The sequence below is a fragment of the Bison bison genome, unplaced genomic scaffold, assembly GCF_000754665.1.
Source record: "Bison bison bison isolate TAMUID 2011002044 unplaced genomic scaffold, Bison_UMD1.0 scf7180017863991, whole genome shotgun sequence".
NCBI lineage: Eukaryota > Metazoa > Chordata > Mammalia > Artiodactyla > Bovidae > Bison > Bison bison.
In genome coordinates this window covers 169,979-178,231 of record NW_011494563.1, presented here as the reverse complement: position 1 = coordinate 178,231, position 8,253 = coordinate 169,979, and the positions used below count along the sequence as shown (strand labels likewise).

The 8,253-nt window shown below is 39.8% G+C and overlaps 1 non-coding gene across 1 annotated transcript; it reads right to left on the bottom strand.

Moving 5' to 3' along the window:
• Positions 1-2,286: 2,286 nt before the first annotated feature.
• TRNAT-CGU lies at positions 2,287-2,359 on the bottom strand. Its single transcript has one exon. It is a non-coding gene; the product is annotated as a tRNA-Thr (tRNA).
• Positions 2,360-8,253: the final 5,894 nt, after the last annotated feature.

Below are 8,253 nucleotides of genomic sequence, written 5' to 3'. Positions count from 1 at the left end.
ATCTCCAAAGAATTGATGCTTTTGAACTGTGGTGTTGGAGAAGACTCTTGAGAGTCCCTTGGACTGCAAGGAGATCCAACCAGTCCATTCTGAAGGAGATCAGCCCTGGGATTTCTTTGGAAAGAATGATGCTAAAGCTGAAACTCCAGTACTTTGGCCACCTCATGAGAAGAGTTGACTCATTGGAAAACACTCTGATGCTGGGAGGGATTGGGGGCAAGAGGAGAAGGGGACGACAGAGGATGAGATGGCTGGATGGCATCACTGACTCGATGGACGTGAGTCTGAGTGAACTCCAGGAGTTGGTGATGGACAGGGAGCCTGGCGTGCTGCGATTCATGGGGTCGAAAAGAGTCGGACACGACTGAGCAATTGAACTGTGATGGTAGTTCTATTTTTAATTTTTTTAGAAGCCTCCATGATGTTTTCCATAATGAGTGCGTAAATTTACATTTCCACTTACAGTGCAGAAGGGTTTCCATTTCTCCGCACCTTCACCAGAACTTATTATTTCTTGTCTTCTTGATAATAACCCCCTTATATAATTGATGTACTTAGACCATTAATATTCAGAGTAATTATTGATGTGGTTGGATTAATATTTATTAAGTCATTATTGGCTTCTATTTACTATCCTTGTTCTTTCTTCCTACTTTTTGTCATCTACACTTTTGAGGTTTTAATTGAGCATTTATATGATTCTATTTTCTCTCCTATCTTAGCATACAGTTACACTTCTTTTACTTTTTTCAGTAGTTTGCAATATATATTTACAAGTAACCCAAGTCTACTTTCAGATAACACTAATAGCACTATATCATGTCCTGAATAGTGTGAATACCTTATAACAACAAAATAATCCCAATTCCTCTCTCCTGTACCTTGTATCATTGCTGTCATTCATGTCACATATATACAGACATACACAAGCAAATATATATAGAGAGAGGTGTGTGGTATATAAATAAGCGTGCATAATCAAATAGTTAATACTATTATTTTGAACAAACTGTTACATAGTAAATCAATTAAGAATAAGAAAAATACAAGTTTTTATTTTATCTTCACTTATTTCTTCTTCAGTGCTCTTCCTTTGTCTATATAGACCTGAGTTTCTGACCTTTTTTTTTTTTTCCATCCCTCTTAAGAAGTCCTTTTAGCATGTTTTTAGTTTGTTTGGCTGTTTTTGCAAGGCAGGTAGTCTAGCAACAAATTCCCTAAAGTGTTGTTGGTCTTAGAAAGTATTTTTCTTGCTTTCTAAGGATAATTTTGCAGGGTACAAAACCCTGGGTTGGTTTTTTTTTTTTTTCCCCATCAAAATTTTAAATATTTAACTTCACTGTCTTCTTGCTTGCATGGTTTCTGAGGAGCAGTCTGATATAATTCTTATTTCTGGTTCTGTATGGGTAAGATGTTTTTCCCTCTAACTTCTTTCAGGACTTTATCTTTTATTTTCTGTAGTTTAAAAATTAAGTAGCTAGTTGTAGTCTTATTATGTATTTTTGGTGTTCTCTGAGCTTCCTCAACCTGTGGTTAGGTGTCTGACATTAATTTTAGGAAAATCCCCAGTCATTATTCTCTCAAATATTTCTTCTCTTACTTTCTCTCTTCTCCTTCTCGAGTTCCCCTTACTTACATATTACATCTTTTCTAGTTGTACTGCAACCCTTGAACACTCTGTTCTTGTTTTTTTTCAGTCTTTATTCTCTTTGCTTTTTCAGTTTTTGAGTTTTCTATTGTTGTATCTAGCTCTGAGATACAATATGAAGCAAGATATTACTCCTGTCTTCAAGGAAGCTTAGACTCCATTAAGTAAGTATGATAAAATCGATAATTACAGGATCTCCTTAGGCTTATAGCACCTAAGTTAGTCAGGACTCCAGGTTACAACAAATTGAATCACAGTAGAAACTGGTTTATTAAAAGGCTTGTTGTTGTTCAGTCATTAAGTCGTGTCCGACTCTTTGCGACCCCATGGACTGCAGCATGCCAGGCTTCTCTGTCCTTCACTGTCTCCCGGAGTTTGCCCAGACTCAGGTCCGTTGAGTCACTGATGCTATCCAACCATTTCATCCTCTGCCGCTCCTTCTCCTTTTGCCTTCAATCTTTCCCAGCACCAGGGTCTTTTCCAATGGGTTGGCTCTTCACATCAAAAAGCTTATATTGGTATTAATTGTATTAGTGGCATTCCAAATGAGGTTCCATACCTGAATTTCAGATATCAAGAATTCATGTATCACAGCAACTTCATTTGTGTCATGTGTTTTCTCTAAAAGCAACACCCCAAGGCTCCAGTGAGATTCGAACTCACGACCCCTGGTTTACGAGACCAGTGCTCTAACCCCTGAGCTACGGAGCCCCAGTAGTTCAGTTTTTAACTCCTTGTCTTAAAGCAGATTATATACTGAAATTGTTAGGGTTTCGTTGCTTTATTTTGATTCGTTTTTGGAAAATTTGACACCCTACTGTCAACCCCTTTTGTATTTTCTGATCTGTGATCAAACAAATTCCCTAACTCTCTGATAGTTTTAACATCATATTCGATTGGCTTTTGTCAAAGGAAATACAGGACCCCTAATCCACCTCTGAGAGTTTTGCCTGAAAATTCAGAGCAGTCGAGGGTCAGAGGTTGCACGTTGACGAGAGTAGGGAATGAACAGCTTGCCCATCGCTATGATGCGAGGTTTCCGGGTGAGGGCCACAGGGCCACTTTAGTTACAGTCACGCCCTCTGCTCTGCAGTATGTTCCGCACTGATTTTCCAGGCTTCATTTCTTACAGCCTTGGGGTAAAGCACGCGAGATCTATCTCAAATTCCTCGATATCAGTTTTCAGAAGGGAGACTGAGAGTTGAGGATAAGGATGAGGTGAAGAAGGACCCCCGAAGAGCGACCTCCCTGAAACTGAAGCGGAAGAGAGGCTCTGCCTGTTTGTAGCCTTGTCTTTGAGGCTGAAATACCTTTTAAAGCCTCGATCCAGGGCGTAAAGAAAGTGCTGTGTTTCTCCTTCCCCGCTGAGTATGGCTGAAATCCAAATAGTAAAACTCTGTCTAAAGGAGCTGTGGCAAAGATATCAGAAAATTTGTTAATTTCCACCCAGGTAAAGGAACTGCATGGAGAAGGAAACGGCAACCCACTCCAGTCTTCTTGCCTGGGAAATCCCATGGACAGAGGAGCCTGGCAGGCTATAGTCCACGGGGTCTCAAAGAGTCAGACAGGAGCACACTGAGCACACAAAGTCACACACATATAAATATGAGCACACTGATCACTGAGTCAGACACTGAGCACACACAGGGGCTGCGAGGGTCACACACACGCACGCACACACACAAAGCCTGTTTAGGGACTCAGCTCAGACCAGTAACAACAATAATGTAAAGAGACCTGGTGAGGAAGAAAACTCAACCACAAATCCTAGGTCTCCAGTCCCAGATCAGAGACCCTGTGCTCCTGATACAAAGCAAGGATTGTTTTCCTGTCTTCTTTCAGGATTTGATAGCTGGCTCATTAAAAAAACGACTCTTAATTAAAAACAAAAAGCAAAACCAAAAGCAACCCGACTGCCAGCAAATTCAAGTAATTCATTAAAAACAACTCAGCAAAATAAGATTCACTGGTGAAGTGGGAAATCCAGTTTCTATGCTTTGGTCCCAATCTGGAATACAGCTCTCCCATCATTCAGAGGAGAGGCTGCAGAATCTATGAAAAGCCAGCCAGCCTGCTCTTTTAAAGGTCTCACTGGGTAAAAAAGTAACACACTCTACCTCCCTCTCTCCAAAGTCATATATGGGCAAAATAATGTTCTTATGACCTCAGTTCAGCCACTCAGTCTTGTCCAACTCTTTGCAACCCATGGGCTGCAGCACGCCAGGCTTCCCTGTCCATCACCAGCTCCTGAAGCTTGCTCAAACTCATGTCCATTGAGTCAGTGAGGCCATCCAACCATCTCATCCTCTGTTGTCCCCTTCTCCTCCCGCCTTCAATCTTTCCCGGCATAAGGGTCAGTTCCAATGAGTCAGTTCTTCACATCAAGTGGCCAAAATATTGAAGCTTCAGCTTCAGCATCAGTCCTTCCAATGAATATTCAGGACTGATTTTCTTTAGGATTGACTGGTTTTAATTCCTTGCAGTCCAAGGGACTCTCAAGAGTCTTATCCAACACCACAGTTCAAAAGCATCAATTCTTTGGTGCTCAGCTTTCTTTATGGTACAACTCTCACATCAGTCACCATCTACAGTGATTCTGGAGCCCAAGAAAATAAAGTCTCTCACTGTTTCCATTGTTTTCACATCTATTTGCCATGAAATGATGGGACCAGATGCCATTATTCTAGTTTTTTGAATGTTTAGTTTTATGCCAGCTTTTTCAATCTCTTCTTTCACTTTCATCAAGGGGTTCTTTAGAGCCTCTTCGCTTTCTGCCATAAGGGTGGTATCATCTGCATATCTGAGGTTATTGATATTTCTTTTGGCAAACTTGATTACAGTTTGTGCTTCACTACACCAGCATTTCATCTGATGTATTCTGCATATAAGTTAAAAAAAAAGCAGGGTGAAAATATACAGCCTTGATGTGCTCCTTTCCCGATTTGGAACCCATCTGTTGTTCCATGTCTGGTTCCAACTGTTGCTTCTTGACCTGCATACAGATTTCTCAGGCGGCAGGTAAGGTGGTCTAATATTCCCATCTCTTTAAGAATTTTCCACAGTTTGTTGTGATCCATAAAGTCAAATGGGGAAGACAATAGCACCCTACTCCAGTACTTTGCCTGAAAAATCCCATGGATGGAGGAGCCTGGTAGGCTGCAGTCCATGGGGTCGCTAGGAGTCAGACACGACTGAGTGACTTCACTTTCATTTTTCACTTTCATGCATTGGAGAAGGAAATGGCAACCCACTCCAGTGTTCTTGCCTGGAGAATCCTAGGGACAGGGGAGCCTGGTGGCTGCCATCTATGGCGTCCCACAGAGTCAGACACGACTGAAGCGACTTAGCAGCAGCAGCATAGAGTCAAAGGCTTTAGTGTAGTCAATGAAGCAGAAGTAGACATTTTTCTGGAATTGTTTTGCTTTTCCTATGATCCAACAAATGTTGGCAATTTGATCTCTTATGATCTAGAGTGTCATAAACAAAAATATAGAGAAACACAACAAAACAGGAAATGGGCATATTAATGAAGTTGAGAGTGAGGGGAGTGAAAGAAATGTGAGGTCAATTTTATCACCGTTACTCATCAGCAACTTCCTAAACATCTTGGATGAAAAGTCTGCCTCCTGCCTTCTGGAGGAGCCAGTTTGTTCAGATTCTCCATAATCCTAAACTTGCCTTTCCAGGAGGGCCTCTCTGCTGAAGCTCCTCCTCATTACCTGAGTATCAGAGAAGAAAGGGATGTGGTCTCAAGAAAGATCAGAAAATCCCAGAAAGTCTGTGATTTGCAGTTTTCACAGATTTCATCCTATATTTAGGTATAGCATTCACCTCTGATTTTCTTGCACCTAAAGAAATGCATAAGCTCAGTGAAATATGGTGAGACAGGCAACAGGAAGAAACTGTCTTCAGGACTTTTCAGTAACATCTTCTCAAGGTCTTTCCAGTTTCTGCCTGCTGTCCAGCCCCAAAGTCACATGCTATAGGGTTTGTTCCCATTTTTAGGTAACAAAATTTGCATTATCCACTACTCCTCATGAATTTCCTGTCTCTCAGTCCCAAGTTCACCCTTTTTGCCTGCTTTGTGGAAATGGGTATGAATCCTTTAAATAGTTTTCTTTTAATAGGCACCAAAGCTCTGCAGTAGAGAATAGTGGAGAATCATTGCAGGAGGAAGGGGGATTTGCATCCTGGTTCCCAGGCATTACTTGGCCTGCTGCTTCCCCAGGGCCTACCTCCTACACAGTCATGGCTTTCCCCTGCTTCAGGCTCCAGCAGCCAGCAGCAGCCACTAACTTCCCCTGGTGGGCATTCCCCTTGAGTGTTTTCTAGTGGAGAGCTCTCAGTGAGAGACCTCTCCAGGAAGAGTTTTCCAAGAAACACTGAAAGAATGATCTTCAGCAAGTTCCAGAGGGCAGATTTCAAGCAAGTTCTGCTGGCACAACCCCACAGAAATTTCTCTGCTCTTCAGTGAATCATGCCCAAGCCTTCCCCATCAAGGTCTGGATCTTAGCTAGGAGTAGGGTGAAGTATAGAGGGCTCTTCCTTCTGTGCTTTATCTCAGCCATGGGTGAGCGGGCACTTCCTAAGGTGCTTTAGCAGTTCTAAGGGTAGTGATTTGCTATTCTTATATTCAATAGTATTTGCTTTACTTTTTACTTATCAGTTCCTTGTTTCTCCAACCCCTTCTTTAGTTAACAGTTCCGTATATTACACTTTCCCTATTCATTATAAGCAATATACTTTATGGGGATATAATGTACAACTTGACAACTGTAGTTAACAATACTATATTGTATATTTTAAAGTTACTAAGAGAGTAGATGTTAAAAGTTCTCATCACAAAGAAAAACAATTTGTAACTTTGTGAGGTGTTACATATTAATTAAACTAATTATGGTAATCATTTTGCAATATATACATATATCAAATCATTATGTTGTATACTTTAAACTTATATATATAGTATTATATGTCAAATATATCTCAATTAAACTGGAAAAATAAACAACTTTCCCTGTCATTATTGATTCTTCTCTCCTGATTTGACCAAGACTGATCCATACCTAACTATTGCTACATAACAAATCATATAAAACTTAATGCCCTAATTTAACACCTATCATTTATTTGGGTTCTACACATTTGTTGGTTCTCACAGAGTTTGGACAGAGCACAGTGGGGACAGCTTGTCTCTGCTCTGTGATTTCTGGAAACTCAAGTGGAAGACTATAAGACCAGTGGCAGGAAATCATCTGAAGAATGGGTTACTCAAACATATGACAGTTGTTGCTGGCTGTGGACTGGAGTCCTCAGGTATTTTCCATGTGATTTCTCCCTGTAGCTTAGTTTGGGCTTCCTCACAGTATGGTGGTTGGGTTCTGGGGACAAATGTCTTGAGAGAAAAGTATTGAAAGTTTCTATCACCTTTTACAACCTAGCTTTAGAAAGTCATATAGCATCCCTTCCATAGCAGGCACAGGCCTAGCCAGATTCAAGGGGATGGAACATAGACCCCCACCTCCAGAAGGAATGTCTCAAAATTGCATTAGAAGAAAAATACATGACATGAGATATATTGATATGGCTGTTTTTAGAAAATACAATCTACAACAGGTTTTTTTCTTAATGACTTAATTCTAATCACTTAGAAGCCTCTATCTCCTTAGATTTCATTTATCCAATGTTCCCCGGACTTAGAAAGAAAATTTTGAGACATTAAAATAAGTTTGCATTAATATTAAACAGGTGTCTAGGGAACATATTACCCAGAGGTTCATGAAATATTGATGGTGCTGGGCCCTGCAAGAATGGGTGTATTAAAGAAAATTGAATTATGGCATATTTCAGTTGTGATTTCTTGCTTACATTACATTTTCATAATATCCATTTTCAAGTACCCCAAATATTTTAAACCTATTTTCAGAGGTTTTCATTTCTACAAAAAGTACATAAATAGACTTCAAAGGTGTATAGAAATATACCTATGCCTCAAGCTATAGAAAACATTAATGCAAAAATTCAACATATATATATATTAAAATATACACTCCATATTGCATACTTTGTAAACATACTATTAGTATAGAGAAAAATGATCACAATAAAAAGAGTAAAATCTACAAACAATAACATTATTTTTAAAATCTGCTTTCCATTTGCATTAGGGTAATAGATGAGAAAATTACAAATTTAAAAGTTATAGTTCTCTAAGTTAAGTGTCTTATAGATTTGGATCTTCACAGCCTAATTATAGAAACTTGGTGATACTCCAAGTTATTGGAGGTTTTAATTTATCCTATCCTTTAATCCCGTAATAATCATTGCAACAAAAGCATTTCTTTATTTTTTCCCCTTTGTGTATTTCATTTTCCATCACTTAAACATATTTTTCAGTCATATAAATGTAAACATTATGTTTCAGAATTGCTGCGGTCACCCCAGAGGGGTAATATTTCCTGGGAAGCGTCTGAAAGCTCTAGAGAGAAGAAAGGCAAGATTATTACTGAAGAGCACAGGCGACCCTGCAGGGCAGAAAACAGTGACGGGTGGAATGAATGATTTAAGTACGGCTTCAGGCGAAGAAATCGGAGTCTGGACTGGTT